Genomic DNA, 22013 nt, shown 5'->3' on the forward strand with positions numbered 1-22013 from the left:
CTGAATTTCTGAATAGTTGGTAAGGGAGGCTCTCACGAATAAAATGTGAGCATGGAAATTCTTTTCGGAAGCTGAGGCGCAGAATTAATTTTTCTGGGTTTTTTTCATTGCTTGCACATGGAAACACAAAAAATAGACACCATAAGGATGTGTGACAGTCATTCAAGAGCATGGAAAAAAGTGAACCAAAAGGATATCAAGCAAAGGATTCACTCAGATACAAGAATCAGTTTCTAAAATATGTACACGGAGTCGTTTACTCTGGACACTTGATGAAAAATAAATCAATTTTTTCATATTGCCGTACACCATTTCAGAACAGAAAAGATATTTAAAGCCACATTCTTACAAGGAAGATGTGAGACAATCAGAATGCTGGGAGAACCGTGATCATACTGTTGGCACTGTGTGTGTCATTCCTGTAACAGGTAAGAAGGAAAGAGATTTTGAAATTTAAGAGTTAGGTAAGCAGGAACAAGGCTTAAAACCCAGTCCTTTCCTCGAAATTCCTCATCTTCCTTGTACAGAAAAGTTGCTATTGTGTTTTTCTAAGCCTCTCACAAAATGCATTAATATAAACTTGTGAAATAAACTTGTGGTTTGTGAGATATAAGTGTAGTGTTGCCAGCCAGCAAAGAATGACAACTTGATTTATAGTAGCCAACTTCAGAAACATTATTGTTCATATTGGGGAATACATATCAAACCTCATGCACTCCGTTTTTCATGATTCATGTGAACCCCAAAATGCCCAAATTAATCATAGACACTGTCATTCCAACATCCTGTAAGCAGAATGCATACTGCATAAAATTGGTTAATGCATAAGAAATATTGAAAAGAACTTGCTCTATCTGTCCAAGACAAGGAGGGGGAAAAGAAGTGCCTTTGATTAACATAGACTAAAACAAATTAAACATATTTAAGAGGTTTGAGGTAACAAACTATCATGATTGTTCCAATTGCACTCAAATAGGTGTAGGTGAAACTAGACATATTTTGGTTTATGAAAAAATGAACAAATACAGTGAATATGAAGGAATAAGGAGTGCAAGATCCCTTCCCATTTAATCCAAAAGGGCTCCAATTTATGTACCTCCAGCAGTCAGAGCTCCTTATGAAGCTGTTACATTTCCAATGCTGAAATAAAGCCATTACATTTAATATTTTAATAAATAATATTTAAAGAATTAACCTACCTGACTTATGGTTATCGACATTTAAAGGCCTTGGTCATGTTTCGTTTCTTTTTTGAGTAAGCTGCCAAGGTTGCTTATCTATTGTCCTAACTAAGAAATTGAAATATGAATGAATTTAGTATTACAGATACTCCAAACTTCTCAGAAATCAACTACATGACGTGAAACAGAAAATTCAAAATTATTTTAGATCAAAACAATGCAGTTCTCATTCAACAAACTTCTGACTCACTACCTGGCTTTATGATGCCACCATTTGATTTTTTTCCTCCCAATTGCTAGATTCACACTGTTGGAATGAATCAATATTTTCAGTAGAGAACGTGCCCGCACTGTTTATCTGGCTGCCTCAGGCAAAACAGCTCCAATGTTCTTGGACACATTTATTAAGAAATAAAGAAGTGACAAGAATAAAACAATATCTGAATCAGTTTTTCAGAGCCTGTGCGTTTGCCTCACACATCCCTGATTAAAGCAATTTGTAACCTATGCATAACTTTGGGGATAATTGAAATGTATGACCTTCCAAATATTATTACATATTGATTCTGCCGATTTATGCCATAGGATGAAAAAGAATTTTGCAGTAAATTGCAGTATTATTGCAATCAGAGATTTTAGTTTCCAAAGAAACAAAGGTTGAGAGAAACAGCTCGGATAATTGAGCTCATTGAGACAGGAGATTGTGGATGTGCTGGGAATGCAAAGCAGCCTCTGATTGCATAATGCTTAACACAACCATCAGAAGTAATTGATTTCACACTTCTTTCAGGTTTTATTTCTCATTACTAGGTAAAGGCAGCGATCATCTCATTTTGTTTCAGTGCAAGAAATGACAATTGTTGCTAGTTAATACAGAATATCTTTAATAGTTTCTCAGATTTTTAATTGTCTGGATCTCAAGTTTTCAGAAGCCCTCAAATTGGAAACCAACTTCTCTCATAACTGTAGAACTTTTGTTTTCTTTGTATTATCTACTGAAAAGATGATAAGAATTCAAGAGTAAACACCCTGCTCTGCCTTCATTTTCCCAATCCATGCCTTGCCAGGTCCACCTGCCAACACCTGATTAAGTTGAAATAAGAAGCATTTGTCATAAATGGTGTATGATGAGGACAATAAATCTTGTGGCCATGCCCTGAGTTTTCCTTGGCAGTTCAGCCCCAGCCAAACTCTGACACTCAGCTTCAGTTCCAGACACGGTTCAATACAAGAGCACATTGTGTGTGTGCCTGAATTGGGATGTGCTGGGGGGGTTTTTAGGAGGCAGCACTGCAGGGCTCACAACTGTGTTCCTCTCCACCACCCCAAAACATTCCAAGGCTTTGGAAAGCTCTACTGTTCACCTACAATACCACTGAACCACTACTTTGCATTTTTAAGACATACACTAATTATGTCTAATGCTAGAAGAGACAATAATCAAAATAAAGCTACTCAGTAATACTCAGTGATTAGAATGAAGAAAGGGGTTGTACTTAAATTTCACCTTAAAACATAAAAAGCCCATGGTAACATTTAGCAACTCTGATTTTAAATCAATTGCTTTTAAAAAAATCTTGAATTGTTTTGTTGTTTGGTTTTTTTTTTTCCCCAAAAGATCCTTCTAAAAAAAGCTAAATAATGACATCCACTCGTACACACATTTATATTCAGGGAGTCACTGCAGATACCTGACCAGATCATCATGCATCTGCTTTAAGAGAGTTATTATCTTCTGTTCACTGCCAAATGATTTCTATCCTACACAAGGATTGTTAGCAGAGATACATGTCATACAGCCACAAACCTGCACGAGGCAGTGGCAGTCATCTGAGGAACTGTGCACAAATATTTTACCAAAATACCACTGACTGTGTCACAATCTTTCAGGGATTGGCACATTTTTCCAAAGAATACATGATGTGATTGATAGTGGGTTTTCCTCAGGGCATTATCTAGTCTTTTCTTCCTGTCACTCCAATCCCACAAGGGCTGAGCACAAATTACTGAACCTGTTTTGTGTGCAGGCTTTGAAATCCGTCACAAGCCTGTCTGCTGATGAGTTGTTTCATCTCTTGTAAGAAACAGAAACAGGAATGACAAAACCCATATATTTTTTTATGTTGAAAGCGGGGTAAAGGATCGGCACAATACTTCTCAACTCACCTTACAGAAGCTATCAGATCACTTTTTTAAACTGCCTTTTTTTTTCCCTCCTAATTATTATGTGAAGAGTCCCTCAGTACTTCCAATTTTCTTAATAAGGCAGAGTTTGCAGAGAGTTTTTTCCATTCTGGAAGACACAAAGTATTTCTTGAGTCAGAACTAAGTATTTTCTACATGCCTTATCCAGAAAGAAGCCATATTGAGTGTCTAATATTTCTCAGGACTACCACAGGTTTATTCTAGTTGGGAAAATAACTGAGGGTAACTTTTTGATGATATTTTCTGCCCTGTTATAATGCATAGGACTTTATATATATATATAAAAAATAAATCTGTCATCTTATAGCAGAATAATCTTCATGTTACAGCAAACATTTTTTTGGTTACAGAATGGTCTTTTAGCAATCCTGATCTGTTCCTCACATCCATTTCTATGCAGTGCTCTTAAAACATTATTTTTATCTCTTACAAAAGTCTGAAGCACTCTCTGTAAATCACCTTATTTTTAGAAAAATAGTTTAGAAGAGGCAATTTCAGCAACTTAAGGTTTGTGATGATTCTTAGCACAAATTTCAAGAGTAAAACTAACCCCAAAAAAACCAGCTCAAACAAGAGTTGTGTACACAAATAGTCAGTGTTATTCACATGCTCTGACAGGGTTGCTAAATTGCATATTTTTTACCTCTGTGTTGCACTGCAGACTTTTACAGAAGCCAATTTAGACACCACCAAAGCTGTGCTACATCTCTGCCTGAATCAGGAGATCAGGAAAATACTAATACTCTACTAAACTGCCTTCCACTGCTTAAAAGGTCAAGATTAATAGTGCTTCCCACAGCTGCCTGTGCAGTGCCACCACTCACTCCATCTCCTCTGCAAGACAGGAGTCACTCGGTCTGTCAGCACTTTGCTCAAAATTGAAACCCCTCCTATTCCTGACGCCTCAATTTGCACATTCAGCCGAGTAACAGAGTATTGTGCGGGGCTGAAAATACGTCTTAAACACATTTTAATTCCAAAAGATGCTGTGGAGACACTACTGATATAAATGCCCCTGTTGTTACTTTATTTAGCAAAACAGGAGGTGGAAATGTGGCTCCTTGTGGCACGATCAGCCTTTGGATGATGCTGTAGTTACCCAGAGATTCATTTTCCCCTTTGCCCTGCAATGGCAAAACCTGTGCTCCTGCACTCCCCAGACAAAGGGAAGACAAAACAGAGGTTTGCTTGTAAATTGTAGTGCAGAGTTCTAGAAGTACATGATACACTTGATGTTACTTTTACAAGAGAAGATACAGAAATCAAAAAATAAAAGCAAAAAAAAAAAAAGCAACAAGACAGGAGCAGCATGAACAAGGGAAAAACCAGGCTGTCAGCACTGCATCTACCATTTCCAACCAATTTCAGCAGCACAGAAAAATGGTGTGGTCTTATAACCACCTTTCTTTAGATGACCTGTGATGGGAAGGTAGATAGTTCCTTCCTAAGGAGACAGTTATCTTCTAACATCCTTAAATAAAGTTTGCTTTCTAAAGTTATTCTCTAACATGGCTGATACTAACCTGCCAGCATCAAGATAAATGGGTCTAATCTTCTCCAATACACTGATTCTTTTGTTCCTATTAATTTCAATCTAGCCAATCTACAAGGTTACAGAAAATCTATTTTCTGATACTTTTCAGTATTGATTAGTAATTATTTTGAAAGGTATAATGGAATGGGAAATCAGTAACTAAATCTTAAGCTTATTCTTATCTTGGGGCAGCAGAGTCAAGGCAGGTGATTTTCAAGTTCTTGTCTGTTGTATTTTTCAAGCTCATGCATATGGTAATTGAGTTAATTATTCAGGCTATCTGGTGGTGCCAGCAGGTACCCAGTGACACCTGCTCAGCCAGTGATCAAATTATAAACAGAGAATTGTCATTACATTTATACAAGAAATATCCAAGTTTTTCTGGCTTTAACAGAGCAGCTTTTATTATCAAAACTAGATTAATTACTTGGCTCAGGGAAGGAATGGCTTGAAGCCGTGTCAGGGGAGATTTGAGTTGGGTATTATGGAAAAGTCCTTCACCCAGAGGGTGGCTGGGCACTGAACAGGCTCCCCAAGGAAGGGATCACAGCACCAAGCCTGAGTTCCAGAAGCATTTGGGCAACACTCTCAGGGACACAATAGGATCCTTGGGAATGTCCTGTGCAGGGCCAGGGGCTGAACTTTGATGGTCCTTGTGGGTCCCTTCCAATTCAGGGTATTATATTATTCTCTACTCAAGACATAAAGAAAAACTGATCCTAAAGCATATGACTGTGCCTTTATGGGTTTCTGCAAACTCAATAAATGAGTATCTTTGTGAGGGAATTAATTCTATTAAGTTACAAGTTATGAGACTGAGCCAATATGCAGAAGGTACATTCAACAGCTAGAGATACTGCAACCAAAAATCCCTGAAGTTTTCCTTCCTCTGACTGATAGCATGATATCTGACAACCTGATATTAACATATTTATCATACTAGTTATTAATCTGATCTCGGGAATACTGAAGAATGAATCAGAGTGGGCGAGAAATAAAGTACAGAGAAGAAAGAGTAAGAAGCACCCAAACACCTATTTTGGGAGGAACCAGAGGCTGGCAAGAGTTGGAAGAGTTTCCTGAAATAAAACAACCTTTAAAAGAGGATGTTATTCACCAGTCATTGCGAAGCAATTGAACGCTGACACATCCAGACACTTCACCCGACAATGTGCTAACAGGACTGAACATACATACATAATGTGTGAAGAATGGTGACAGTACCAAGGACTTCCTGTCTAGAGAGATTATTTTGGGGGCATTCTCAGTCTTTTGTGCACATCTGGGTGTTTTATTAATATCAAAATAGTGGGTGTTTACCACTACTAAACTGGCAAAATTGTCAACTATAGGAGAAGGATATTTCTAGTTCACAGAGACCAGTCAAAACCTGGAAGCCCACTTGGTGAGGGGCTGCAGGCACAGGCAGCAGAAACAAGAGACAGATAATGTCAGGATATATCAAAGTGATCTTCTTTGTTTTGTGTTTACTTTAAAAAAAGAAAAATCTTTGCACCATTTGTCAAAGTTAAATTTTGCTTTAAAAAAGAAAGTCTAACGAGGCAGTATAAAAAGAAAATGCTGAAAATGGAGGCTAAAGAAAGGTGAGAGAGGCAAATGAAACATTTGCTAAACAGTTTGTCAGTGATTTGGGGTGCAGGGCTGAAAAGGAAGCAGACTTCACTAATGTGATTTCAAAAGAACATATTTAAGGAGTGACTACACAACCTAAATGGGGCAAACATGGCAAAATAAACCACCTAACCAATCACTCTACTACACATATTAAGTAGAAATAATGTCCTATAATATGCCAAGTATTTTAATGACTGTCTCCTGATCAGCCATAACAGCTCCATAACAAATGTAGCTTATATGAAGGACTGATTAGGGAAGAGAGGAAATATCTGACTTTCATTTGGCTGCTATGAAGGTAACATTTCACACGAAAAGCACAACCAAAGCTGCTTTTCTTCCTTCAGATTACGAAGAGAAATGATTAAATGCTGCAGCAATTCAAGGGAGGCAAAGCCAGTCAGTGCTGTGGGGACAAACCTGCCTCTGCCTGGGCTCGGTGGAGCAGCACCTTGCAGAGCCACCAGGGCTGGTTGTGGCAAGTTATCTCTGGGGCCAGAAGCACCAGGGCTGCCTCAGTGTGGTGCTTTGAATAATTCCCCTTCCAGGGAGGCAGAACTAATTACCTTGGCTCAAGCCCAGGTGGATATTTTTTGCCAGGGCTCAAGGTTCCAGCTCCACGAGGTGCTGGATGGGCTTTTGTGTTCCCTGGATTATCTGTGCCATGGCATTGCTAGATAAGCACGTCCTACTCGGTAACTGGTGGAAATGCCACAGAACTAAGGGTGCTGAGAATATCAAGATATTATTTGTAGAGCAGAAAAATACATATTTACTACAGCTAAAAGTCTGTCAATAGGTATAGCCACCAGCACACCCTCTCCATCATATTGATTATAATTCATATGATACATCAACTACAAATTTCATTATAGAACCTTATCAATATTAAAATGAATCACTCTGAAATATTTCTGCCTTCCAGCACGGTATTTGATGAGCACAATTCCTCCTGGCAAGCAAATAAAACGACATAAAAATCTGTACACCCGAGAATTTCTATTAAATGTTAAATTTCTTTTGCATGGAGACATTAAGTCTAGGTTTTAAATTGATTTTGTCTTGTTGTTAAGCACAAAAGTACTTCAGCCTTAAGGACTGTTCCAAGGGTGAAAAGTGTTTAGAGCCACATTTTACCAAAATGCCCTCCAGTTAACAAATATTGACAAGGAGCACCTCGGTTCAGGAAGCCCCAGGAGTCAAACAACAAGTGAACATCAATTTTAAAGACCAAACTCTCAAACATTTATCCCAACTCTGTAACATGACTGGAGTAATCTCTGACATTTCAGTGTGGTCAGGAAACCTGCATTACAGATGCAGAAATGAGAGGACTACATTCCCTGACACTGTTGTGCTGCTCTTTGGGTGGAAAAATGCAGTTATTGACCTGACCAGACAGTGTTTTTAAGCACTGGAGGTACGAGGCCAAAGACCTTCTGAATTTTCTTAGAGGTTAAAGCCATCCAACGAGTTCACTGAGAGTTTTGCTTTCTGCAGGATCAGACTGCAAATGTAATAACACAAAACCAACGATGGCAAAGCTATCCTTGACAGACCAAAAATAAACTTCTCACAGGAAAGCAGGTTACCTCTTCACAAAGTTTTAGATTTTCTGAGACCGAAGGCAAATCAATCTGATTTAAGGAGAAAACCTACTTAAAGGAGAAAGGAGAACTACATTTGTTTCCCTGCCCCTTTGGTTTGAAGCTATCATACTTCTCTGCTCTCCTCTCATCCTCTATTTTGCTACACAGTTACATCTACACAGTGTTATTAAAAAATAGTTGATGCTGTCATAGTTTCACACAGAGAAATTTTAAACTCCACATTTCTGCCCAATTCCAGGTGCAAGTTAAGTTCAAATTATGTATTTATGAGAAAAATGAAGTTCTCTGAATTGTTGAGTCTATAAAAACCCAAAATGAACAAAGTAACTTTCAGCATGAAAGATGTACATCCCTGAAACAGGAGAAAGAAACTGGAAGCAGGACATTAGGAGTGTCCCCCCCATTATAAGTATTTCAGATCACATCCATAGAAGAAAATAGTAATACGGTTTTTCATATCATCAGGTAAATATAACCTCTGATACCAATCTTGGTAAAGAATCAGAAGTTTCAGTTATTGACAAAAATGCCTAAGTGGCACTGAATGTTATAGCACTAAAATATTTCTGCTGTGTCCACAGAGTGAGCTCTTCTTGTGTCTGTCAGTGGGACGAGGCTGCCAGTAACAAACTGGGAGATTTCTGGGATAAATCAGAGCCCATCAGGTGCAGAAGTGACAGGCACCATTACTTTCAGCCTTATGGGAGTGGCAGACTTCTTTATTGCTGGTTTCACTTCTCTGAACCATAAAAAGCTCATTATCCCGAAAGCTACACTCTTCTGTTATCCTGTAGACAAAGTCAATACCAGGAGAACTCTCATACACAATATACTGATTAATATTTGATCTATCATATTTGCAATCAGCAAAAATTCACTTCTTTTAATCTTGATTTTTTTTTCTTTTCATTGCTTTTCACCACCCTCTCAGTAAGAGACAAATGACATTTTAATAGAAGTTTATAGTCACTACATTAAAATGTTCAAGGTAATATTTAATGAGGCATAGAGCTCTTGGCCACACTCCCTTGATCTTAATTATAATGTCAGCTTTTTTTTTAAAATGACTATCATTTTATTACCAACTTTCCTGAAGGTTGGGGTATACCAGGACAGAGAAAGTAAATAAGCAAGCAAAGAAAGCAATACATGCCCTACTTCTAGGCTTGGGGAGCCTAAAAATCAATGAGTAGCTTTGACAAGTTTCAATGTATTGAGAGATGTAACTGTTGTGATCCTGTTCGGGAATAAATCAGAAAGTTTTGACACCAGCAGTAATGTCAGCCTTAATATTTATTAAATTTTTTTGTCACTGGGATAATCTTCAGAGACAGATACCTCATTTTTATGACAGTTGCTCTGGAAACAAAAAAAACTGGGATTTACTTTTCAGTTCACCCTAGCTGCTGAATTTTTAATTTGAAGCAATTAAGAAAAAACATATTGACAAACAGGATGTCGTTTAAGCTAAAAATATCACAAAACATTCTATTGCTTTCTTTATATGTGTCTAGACAGTAATGCAATGCATTAATTCAAGTGCTTTCTACTCTGTATTAATTTTTTACCCAATTTGCTATGTATTAATCAACTCCATAATGCACTTCTGAAGGTGAAGGATTAGAGAGAGAGTTGGAGAACAGAAGGTCCAAGGGAGTGCAGCCTTCATATCATCTTACCCTGGCAAGAATATGTGCATAAATGTGTTCAGTGGAAGCAGCCAAATGCATTCATGACGAGCAGCCATGACCAAGTCAGGCTTCAGAGGGTGTTTTGTTTTCCCAGTGTTTCACTCAGAATAACAAGTAACCCTCTGCTGTGTCAGGGCCTGAATATCTATCCAAAAAAAATGTCAGACCTTGATTTCTCTGAACCCCCCGAGCAACCCGTGGAATCTGCTTCTATAAAAATGAAAAGCAATATCCTAAAGAAAATACATAATGTACTTTGCAATGTGCATCCTCCTTGGACTTTTTCAAGCCTTGATTTGTTGGGTGGTTTTTTAATTTTTTCCCCTTTACAGTGTCCATATTTTTAATTAAACTCCCTGGACTGTCCCCCCATACCTGCCTGGTTGTCAGACACCACGTGAGGGTTAAGGCACAGGGAAGGAAAAGCTGGTTCTGACCCAGGAACTGCATTTTAAACGTCCTCTTAGGAACCTGATGTGCTACATGCTGGGGGGGAAAAAAAATACATTGACTTTTAGATGCCTCCATTCCCTCTGTGTTTGCCATGAGAAAGAATAAATTGAATCATAGTGGCTTTATTTTCTTTTTATCAATGCATGTGATTCCTTCTGAACTGTCAGGAGAGCTGACTGCAAAACATGTTCCATTTCTTCAGTCAAATGTGCACATTTTTCTTTATCTCTGCTTTTTAACAAATAAATATAAACAAGCTGCAAGGCCTTTTCGAATAGTGTGGTTGTATTCTCTGGCTATGACATGGTTCTAAAATGTATTTATTTTACATTTCAGAATGGCTTTGACTATCACACTGTTTTTCTAGTGTGTAGAAACATTCCAGAAGTCTTTCAAAGCAATGTATGCAATACTAACATGGTTAAAACTGTGTGTCACTTCAATTTAAAAGGATAAAAATTTATTTCCTTAATCTCTTAATGCAGGCTTATGTATTTAATTTTTTTTACCTAAATTAATTTCAGCAAATTATGTGATCATTATATTTATTTCCAAATCTTTTTCTAAACCAACAGATGTTCTTAACACATGGAAAACAACTAGAGACAGCAGGTGAAAAACAAAGAGTCCTAGTCTCAAGAAGGTAGGGATTCTGAAAGACAGTACAATTTTCATAAGCCAAAACCTGCAGACTAGACAACACAAGAGGCAATTCAGAGCATCTGTGAAATGACAAACACACATGAGACAGTCAACAGTAAAAGAAAAAAAAATAGACAGATAAAAACTGAAAAATCACCAGTGCTTTAAATTTAAGAATAGCTAAGGAAGACAGTTTAAAAAAAACCCAACAAAACAACAAAATCTTGCTTGCAGTGTTATTTGGAGAAGGCAACAGCTCTGTCAACAAATAGGAAAAACCTACAGATAATTTCAGACTGACAACCAACTGAAAGCCCAAGAAACCATATTCTCTTTATGGAAAATAATAACAGGATGTTGGAGGAGCATCAGAGGGATATCACATGCTTGGTTCTTCCTCTGTCACCACGACACACTTATTGCTCCTATTGTATGGGCTGCTGGACAGGATTAAAGCCTTAATCCATGCAGCCCTTCACACATCATGGGTTTCACCAGTGGATTCCTTTTTCCAGGGTTCCCAAAGCTTTGGACTGCCTGTGACACCACCGAGGTACCAGCTGGGCTGAGCGTGGGCAGCAGCTCTGCCACAGCACTTGGGGAAGAGCTCCCCTCCCCTGGAGTGGGGCTGCCAGAGAGTCAGGGCTTTGAAAAAGCTTTCAATAGATCATTTTCCTCTTTTCTTTCCAAAGAAAAAGTAAGGAAGTGTTGTAGGAGTTGATACGCAATAATCATTTGCCTATTTAGCCCACGCCTTCCCCCTTGGAGAATGAGAACAGTCTTATGTTTAAATCAGTACACTGAGATTACTGTCAGATATATGTACATGACTCATAAACCACTCAAAAATACTAGAGTTAAAACTGCCATGGTTATTATCAAAGTGGTCTATAAATATGCACACATTTAATACATTGGTTCAGATGGAGAACTTGTGCTGTTGTAACAGATCTGTCTGCTGTCCATTTTCTGCAGTGTGTATGTGATGCACCTTTATCCCTTTTCCACCAATGATACTAGTGCAATTATTTTTGCATGCTTATTAATCACACAGCATAATGAAATAATTTATTCCTAAGCAGGTCATAAAAAAACGAGGTGTATATATTGATGTTCTCTGTTAAAGAGCAAGAGCTGTTACAGTATGTGAAGTTCTTATTACATCTGACCCCTGTCACAGGCTCAGTTGTGATATTTAGTGGATATATCTCTTTAGAATAAATGGGACAGTAAACAACATTTTATTTTTCAGGTCTCTATATTTAGCAGCTACAGCATGACTGTACCAATGATTGCTACCTCAGGATGATGCACTATGGACTACCTTGATTTTCTCCTATTTAAAAGGAGGAAGGAGCACTGAATATATAATAATGGACAATCAACTGAGGTAGTTAAGAACAAAAGGTGATTTTCTAAACAGCAGCCCTGTCTATTATCTGCACTGGATTAGTGTCACTGCCTATGCTTTTTAATGCACTGTCATCCAGGATAAATGGAGACTGATGGCAACTATTAGTCTATTTGTTCACACTTTCTGTGGTTGGGTGCCTTTCTGCTTGAAAATGTTGTCGTGTAAAAGGGCAACATTCATCAGCTGTATTGTTCATTGGTTCAAATCATGTGTTGATGAAAATATCAGTGTAGTGCTACTGACTTAAACCATAAGAGCATAAGAGATGTGTGGGTCACTGTGTCAAACCTCTGTAATCACAGTCATTAATGTAAATGACATTACATCCTCAAAGTTCTTGACCATCCATCACCAGCCACAGAAAAACCCATTACACTAAACCACTTAGACACAAAAAATCAAAAGCCTCAAAACACAGGTTATGATTTAGAAAAAAAAGAGAAAGCAAGAGGCCTTGCCAGTATCCTGGAAACCTTCAGCATCAGAAAATGTTTTAGGTGCTTCAAAATGTTACTATCAGCCCAAATGCTCTGAAGTTTCCCAGGCAGATCACTGGACCCTTCAGAGCAAGGACTCATGTCCCGGGGGGTGCTGCTTCACTCAGTGGGTACAAGAGGCCCCTTTTCACCCTCAAGTCCCAGTGAAGGTTATCCCATCACCCTTCCATGCAATTCAGGACCTTCTCCACTCTTGCAGCCAGACACTGTTTCCAAGTCCCAGGGCATAACTTTGCATTTTACATTATTAAATTTAAACCTGGTTCTATTAACTACAGGCAACAAGGACACTTGTTCTTGTCATACAGTGATGTAGATGTCTACATTACCAACAAACTCGGTTAACTTTGTGTCAGTCCCAAATTGCATTTATCTCTTGATTACTCTCTTTTCTTCTAAACCCATTCTAATGGTATTAAGGTCAAACTGGGAGGTTTGTGTTTCTTACAGCTGAATACTGGTAAGGTGTTTGTACTTTCACACTCTAATCCTCTATCCGCCGTCTCTAACCAGAAAGGAAAATTAGTTCCAAATTAACAACTACCTAAATAGAAAAGACAACTACTAGGTGAAACATTTTGCCTCTCCAACAGAGGATTACAAACATTATGGAGCTCCTATCCCATGGTGGTGATCTAATGAATGCCAAAATGCTGAGAAGACAATGAAATAATTCAGTGGAATATATAAAATTTAAGTGTTTAAGATCCACAGGGAAGACTAGGACTCAGGGAAGTTTCACATTAAATGATTGTAAACAGATCATTATAAATAGTTAAATTCCTGTAGCAAACAGCAACAAGATGGCAAAAGTCAAAGGAAAATTGGCAAAAGTCTTTGTATGAGCACTGAAGTAGCATTACCCGTGTGCTCTCTTTTTAATTGGTTAAAAATGCTTGCACACAATCTTGCACACCAGGATTTTACAATACAGTTAGCAGGGGTTTGCCACTGCGAGTGTTTGCTATGTTCCCACATAATTCAATTTAATTTATTCAATAAGGGAAATTCTTTAAGAAGCTCTGCTTGCTGAGGTGTAAAGTGGTCATAGCATTTCACATGTTTGTGATGAGTTGGAGATATTGCTCCTCTCTTCTCACACAGCTTTTTAATAAAAATGCTGCCAGTTGGCCGACCTAGCCCTCTTCAAGGTTAATGGTTTGTTATCTACAAATTACTTTTCATGATACAGCTCAGGTTATGAACTCCAAAATTGTCTTCTGTTGGCTCTCCCTTCAATTTGTTTTAGGCTCAGAGAAAAGCAGTTTTCACAATAGGAAAAAAAGTACTCCAGAAATGAAAAGAGATAATGTTGGCTTTACAAACTTACCTCTTTGTTCTATAAAAAGACATACAATTATTTCAGCTGGGTGATGTTGGGGAACAACTGCTGTCATGTTCTGTGGTGAAGCTGAAAGCCTACACGACTGCAATTTACCCAACACTGCCCTGACTCCTGTTCCTTGAATACAGAGCCTCTGGGCTAAAGATGTTTCAGAGGCAATAATTAGCAACATTGCATTATTGGAAAGGTTTATAAAGATGTTAATAGTCAGGCAATTTATAACAGGCAGTCTTTGTTATCATTGTGGAACATCTGGCACTTAAGAGCCAAGTCCATAACAAACCCTGCCCCAGCATTTTATAATCCTGTCACAGTGTAAGAATGGGGAAAAAAAAAAAAAAAGAGATGAAATTAAATTTGATCTTGAGAGGCAGCAGACATATTTGCATCCCACTGAGGACAGCACAAGCAGAAGGTGTTCAGCCCCACCCTGTAGTTTTCATATCCTTTAATGACATATCTCATAATCTTTTACCAGTTGGCCCTTTCCACCCTTTAAACTTAGAGGGTGAATTTTGTAAGACACCAAAGGCAAGATTCCACTAGCACATTATAACTCCCTCTCTGGGAAATACACATTTGCTTTCAAGCTCTGGGGGACATTAGAGCATCTACACTATCAAAAAATATAACTTCACCACTTCAACTGTAATTTCAGTCATTAGAAAAAAAGGTGTAAGAGTCTCTCATCCTGACTGTTGTTTGCTGGAGATCATTTACTTTACATGATGCCATTTCAAAAGGAGTGGGAAATCAGGCAATAATGAAGCAAGGCTTTCTTGGCATATTCGTGGCAGCTTTGCACAGAGCATTGCAAACTGCTTAATTTGTTTTATTTTGCATAAATCATCTATCCTACATATTTCTAAAGGGTTTTCAGTGATACCTGCCATCACACTGCAGAATTACAAGCTGAAATGACTCTTACCACTTTACAAACCACATAACAGGCCAGACTTTTGCTTACAGTTAACTAATAACCATTCTATTATTGCCATTCAGAAACTGCTGAAATTATGTCAGCCTCTTCCAACAGGCAGTAAGCCCAACCTTTTTTGGTCCAAGTGGTTGGAAAAGGATTGCTGTTTTTTTATCTGTTTTCTAACATGGTTTAGGACACGACAGTTTCAAGCTGTCCTCCTTGAGTAAAATGTGCACTGAATTAAGCAAAACTTCCAGAAGAGAGAAAAATCTGATAGTGGTACCCTAAAACATCAGCTTAAAAGCATGAGTGACCCATAAAGAAACAGATGCTGTGAAATGATTCAAAGCTTTAGGGTTAAAGGGAAAGAACAGGTTGCTGCAGTGCTGCCATCCGAGTAAATCAAACTATAAATTCTTTTACCACTATGCAAAATTTATTCTGGTTAAAACCCTAAGCCTTTCATTATCTAAATTAAAAGTATACTGTGTTTATTGAGTTTGGAGATTAGCTTGCTGTTATACACTGCAGTCTTACTTTGATGTCTGAGGATTAATATTCATGAGGTTTCAGACTATTAACTACACATGTTCAACATCTAACAAGAAACATATCTTACAGAGCTCAATTATTGTAGGGTGCTTTTAGTTCTGATTTTATCTTTCATTTTCCTGTGGATTCCCATGGAGTTTTCATACTGTCAAATGTTTTAAAGTTGGTCCTGGCAGGGTTATTGTACCGATGGATCTGGCTAAACTTAGACTTTTAAATCCAAAGGATATCTTTCAATTTCTTTCTCATTTTAACTAGTTTTACACAAGTGAAAACTTTCAAAATCACTCCCCTGAAAAGTCTGAACTATCAGAAGAATTGAAAATCAGCAGAAATTGGTCACCAGCTCAGCCCAGAACATGGCATGACACTTTGGACATTATTGCTCCACACTGACACTTGTCCCTTTTCAAAGAGTCTCAGGGACACGAAACCTTTGTAAACTGTGGGCCCCACAAGCAGCCATAAACACAAGAAATTCTAGGTTGCTGCTTTTTTGGAATTCAAGCTAAAACTCAAACCCAAAAGTCATGGAGCACTTGTGTGGCCATCACCACCCGTGAGAGCTGCTGTGCAGAGAGCACCACCCCCCTCTGCCTCCGTGGTGCTGCTTCAAACCTTCTGCTCCCTTCCTTTAGTGCAGGACAGAAAGTCATAAACTGCACAGCGACAGCAACCAAAAGCAATAACAGAAGCAAATGTCAGGATTTGAATTGCAAACTACGTGTGAGCCTTGACTGCTAAAACTAAATGCAGATTTGAGCATTAAAGGTTTGGAGTTGCTCTGCTGGGGCCAGAGGTTGTCCCTTTAACAAACTACTGGGCATTGCAGGCAGAACAGAGCTGGTAGGGATGCAGAACCATGCCTAGCAACTCTCAAAAGTAGGTTCACAGGATTCATGGGAAATATTTACTAATTTAACAGAAAATATCTATTAAATTACTCCTTATATAATAATTATTTTCCTAATGGAGTTCTGGTGCAGAAATGTAACTTTCTAAAGCAGAGACTAATTTGTGCTGGAAACAAAAGACATTTTAGGCCTTGCTGTGTAGGCCCTAATTCCCACTCAGATGCGTGCATTTAGAAAAAAAATCAGAATTAATCGTTTGAAAGGCACTGAATTTCCCAATAATTTGAGATTTGGGAGCTTCAGTTTTGCTGTCTTTCGAATTACACTTTCATTAATTTGGGCTCTGCAGATGCACGTTCTTCCTCACCACCAGTAAATCTATTAAGTTGTGTGTTTTGTTCCAGCACAGTAATGTCATCACATCGTAGTGTAAAAGGCTAAATGGAAATGAAACAAATGTCAATTTTCCCTCCTACAATTATTCCCCTGATGGAGAAAAATACTTGAAATGCCCAAACACAAAGCAGTGGAATATTAACCACTCAGGGCAGTTATTTCTTCACATCAGAAATTACCTGAGGTGTCCCTATATGACACAATCTCATGTTGTGCATAAAAAATTAATGGTAGCTCTGGAAGATCTACTGAAGGCCCAGAAGCAGCATCATAACACTCAGCACAAGCCTGAAAATTACCTGGCCTACAGAGAAATGTGATCTGTGCTAGGGAAGGTGAGTTTTCTGAGAAAGTTTACCATTTCAGTGTACAGAAGTGAGGGATCAGAATGTGCTGGTTCTTAGATTTTTAAGGGAAAAATACCAGTTATTCTGTCAGGACACTCTGTTCTCAAGGAATAATTGTTGAGAGATTAAGAGAGAGATTAGGAGAGAGCTGGAGAGATTAAGAGGCATCTCTTCAGAATTAGTGTAGATATGTCACCCTGGTCTCCTAAAGCTCTGCAGTATTTGAAACAGCTTTACTGAGCTTTCTGTTTTATTAATAAAACTTACATGCAACCCTGCTTGAAAGGCAAACCCCTATTTCCACCATTAATACGCTGAATGAATGCTCTGTGTCAATTCTCCCCTAAACTGTTGGAGACATACAGCAAATATTTTTTCGAGAGAAAAAGAGTAATGCTCTCAACCTTTCCACTGAGTGTTTCCACCTGTGGGGTAATATCAACGGGGAAACGCTTAAAATAATTGTTTAAAATTTTCTTTTTGATCCCCTTTCCCGTGCCACGAGCACAGCACAGCAGTGCAGCTGTTCTGCCACTCGAAGCATTTGTTGTTTTTCCCCAGCTTTGTTTGCCACGTGGTTCAACTCCCTGTCAGTCAAATGAACCCCCGGTGTTGGGTTGGGAGGTTTCGGGCACTTCAGTGGAAAAGCAGAGAGGGAAAAGCTGCAGAACTCTCAGAGCTCCTCCCCGGGGTGGGAGATGCTACTGAGGGTTATAATCGATCCTTGTATTTGCAAGCAAATCCCTTTAAAGGGCTCGTTTTGGTGCAAAATGGACTCTCATTATAAGCAAAGAGAAGATGAAAAGTGTCCAGGAGTTAAAACTTACCCACCAAAGAAATCAGGGCTCTCACAACAGAAACTGGGCATTAAAAAGACAAATCTGAAAACTGTAATAAACAAACACAGACCTGGCTTAAATGTATGGATGTGTTCCTTTAGCAATCACACAACTTATAAATACTTTATTCCTAATGTTATGTTGCTTTTTACTGGGCACTGGAGGCAGCTAGTTCTGACACAAAAATCAATACAATTTTCTCAGTGATTCACCTCTATTAGCCCATCTTTTGCAGTAATCTCTTTTTTTTGATCCAGTTGTTTGCTGTCCTTTTCTTTCTCCAGGCAATTTTACAGGAAATTGCTTTGTGTGCTTTTGTACTTGTTTCTACCTTGAAAAAATATATATATTTTAGATCTGGTGCACTTCTTATTCAGACAAGGAGTGTGGATGGCTGGGTTAGACAGGTCAGTCCAAAAGCAAAGAGGAAGAAACCTATAAGGTTGCATTTCACCTCAATTTAAAACAAGTTTTGTAAATATAAAACTATTCCAAATAGGATTATGAACTTCTACCTCTGCAATAATAAAAATTATTTCAGCTCCATCTTTCCATGAATTTCAGGGAATACAAGAGCACTTGTGAAAGGATCATTGACAAGTGATGAACAGTAATGAATGTAAAAGAACCAAGTGGGTTGTTTTTTTTTCACAGATTATTGTGAAATAATAATATGTGTTGTCTCGCCTGGAAAATGCAGTTTGATTTTCAATTCTTTGTATTTATATGAGCAGCAGTTTGGTGTGTATTAGGTGTGAGATGACATCCTACTCACTCCTTTGGATGTGTGAAAACCAATAGGCCCATCTCAAAATTTCTCTTTGTCTTGCTTTTTCTTTTTGTCAAGGAAATAACAGTTTTACATTTCACTCCCTCTTCTTCAATAAATTTCCTTGTACCCTCCAGCAACTCAAAAGAAATCCAATATGGAAATCAGCACAGAAAAAGAAACAAAGACAAAACCCAACGAGTTTATGCAAAGTCCTTCCCTGCATCTTCCCACATTTGCATTTTTGATGAAATATGGTTTTATTTCTTCTATAAAGACTACAAAATAAGTCTTAATCTCCTGTCCATACTTGCAGCCTTTGAACAGCCTGTTGTAAGAGGCTTAGCTCTATGGACTTAGTAACAGCTCTTTCAAAAAGCTGGAGGCAACTTGCTATGAACAGAAGTTTCTACCTGAGCCAGAAATTGGTCTGTGTGAATAATTTAGCCATCCTTTGTTAAATTGCTAACCAAGGCTCATGTTCCTCTTTAATTTGAGTACATTTGCAGGAATCACCCCAAACCTGCAGGTACACCTTTGTCCTTCCACTCCACTGCCAACTTATCACCTTCTGCCTCGTAAAGAACAAACAGGTCAGAAAAGCAGGTTCTAAATTTCAGAAATTAATAGATTGTTAGATACAGAAACAGCATGATTTTGAGCACATAGTTATGAGATCTAGTAAAAAAAAAAAAAAAGAAAGCAACGTAGAAGAAAAAAATCTGCTCTAGATACCAAAGTTTCTGAAAAATATATAAAATATACACTGTGGCTCACACAGGTGGGTTGTAGAAAGGTGGCAGACAATGTTATACTCCTCTATCCACCTTCTTTCTCATTCTTAAAGAGCATTAGAAATAATAATTTAAAACTAAACTGAATATTTTTAATTGATTATATTTTCTGCATAGGTAGTGTCTACGTAAAAGATATGAAATCATTAGGTTGTAAGTGGTATGTTCAATTACCACCTGATAAAAATAAAACATACTGAAGGTAATTCATATTTAAATGCAGTTTGTAGCCAAAATAGAGCACAGGTCACTCTACCTTTGGCTGGATGCTAATACCTTACCATTATTAGCCTGTTGTGACAGAGTTCATACACTTGTCAGATATATAATCTATGGACAATTTAATTTTTCAGACTGACAGTTGTTCTTTTTCTGGATTAATTAGTTTGAGTTACACACACACACAAACACATACACACACAAAAATAATAATAATAAAAATTAACAAATCCCTTGCATCCTACTTTGCAACTCTTCATGAGAAAATAAGAATTTTTCAACCTGAAGAGAATTTAAATAAAACTCCAGCCCAGCTTTTACGTCTGAATTTTGCTGGATTCTGAATACACTACAAGGGGGGTGAAGGACTGCAAGCATTCCTTGGTGGTGATGGATTCTTTAATTAAAAGAGCATTCTGCTAATCCAGTGAACTAATACAGCAGCCAACAGAAAATTTTCATTTAGCAGATTTGCACCAGGGCAGGGAAATACTTCACATAAGGAAAAAGTTCAGAGAAGCATCACTCCTACAGAGGGAATAATCACAGGAACATCAGCATTGGAAAGGACCTCTGGAGATCTCTAGTCCAGCCTCCCTCCTGATGAAGGTCTGTTGCCAGCCCCAGATATGGGGAGCCTGGGCCTAATTAACCTGTCTCACCTAATTTGCAGTATTCTCTTTCATTAACAAGCAATCAGATTAAACTGCAAAGACACTTGTCATGGTCCATAGATATTTGACATTAGGAAGGATTTGAGATTTGTAAGGTACAGTTAAGATTAGCTTCTAGTCATTTCCCTAATTAACACCTGAAGATATATCAAAATACAGCCCAGCCTCAAACCAACCATCCTCCTGCACAAATGCAGGAACTCAGCAGGGAACTAAATTACACTCACTCTGCATTATGGGCACAAAGCAAGTTGCTTTGTGGTCAACCTGACATTTAAGTAAAGCAATTCGGAATGGTTTAATTTTCAGCTTTCCAGAAAGAGTAATAAAATCTGTGTTGCTCTCAGTCACCACCCACATTAAAAAACCTGCTACAATCAACTGTGGATTGCAGAAGGATTTCATAATTAATGGCTTCCTGCTGGCTGCATTTTTAGTCACTGTGACTTTGCATGGAGTTGGAGCTCTTTCCAGATTTTAGTAAATGACAAATTTTCCTCACACTTTTCTCACAGTGTTACTATTTCTACATGATGTTGCTGGGAATTGTAAACACAAGTACACATTTCTTTCATGTGTATGATAAATAAGCATAACAAAATAGGGTTTAAGCAGCCACAGAGGATTACAGAGAAAGCCCTCTGGCTTTAATACTGGCTTTTAACACTTTAATAGTGTTAAAATTCAAACAAAGGTGGAAGAAAATCAAAGCCAGGCTGGGCTGGATTTTCCAGCCTGTGTCAACTATTGTACAGCTACACCAACAGCACTTATATTTGAAATATCTCTAAGGCAGCTTTCAGTAGCCTAAACATCACCTATTGAGGCTTCCAGGCAATCCAGCAAGTGCTACAACAGTTTATTATGAGAATTCCAAAAGCATCTTTTATTTTCCATCAAAATCAATAGAGAAAAATCAGGAAACACTGTAGAGACACCCATAAAAAGGATAAAAACAAGAAAATAGAAATTAGAGATCAACCTTACACTCCTTCAAAATAAAGAAGAGAATATTTTAACAGGCTTGATTAAAAGCTGTTCTCTATCTCCTACCTTGGCCTCCAATAAGGAATTCAAGCTGCTGAGTTTTGATGCACAATGATAAATATAAGAGAACAGTTACTGTACTTTGACTGACTGGAGAACTCAATGAGTGAAAACGAAAAAAAAAATCTAGATTAAGTTAAGTTTACTGTGGTTTTTTGGAAACATTTGATGTAACTAATATTCCTGACTATTCTGACAGCAGGATCTAAAGATTCAGAGATGCTGTTACAAAAGCTGCAGTAGAAGCTGCTACAGGGGAAAAAAAAAAAGAAGAAAAAAGAACCCCACATGCCTAAGGCTGGGAAAAACAGGCATTTATTTTTTTGCCAGCTTTTGTACCTGTTAACTGTTACTGTTTTAAAAATGACTATTTGTATTAGACAAGACTAGAAA

The sequence above is a fragment of the Pseudopipra pipra genome, chromosome 18, assembly GCF_036250125.1.
Source record: "Pseudopipra pipra isolate bDixPip1 chromosome 18, bDixPip1.hap1, whole genome shotgun sequence".
Lineage (NCBI taxonomy): Eukaryota > Metazoa > Chordata > Aves > Passeriformes > Pipridae > Pseudopipra > Pseudopipra pipra.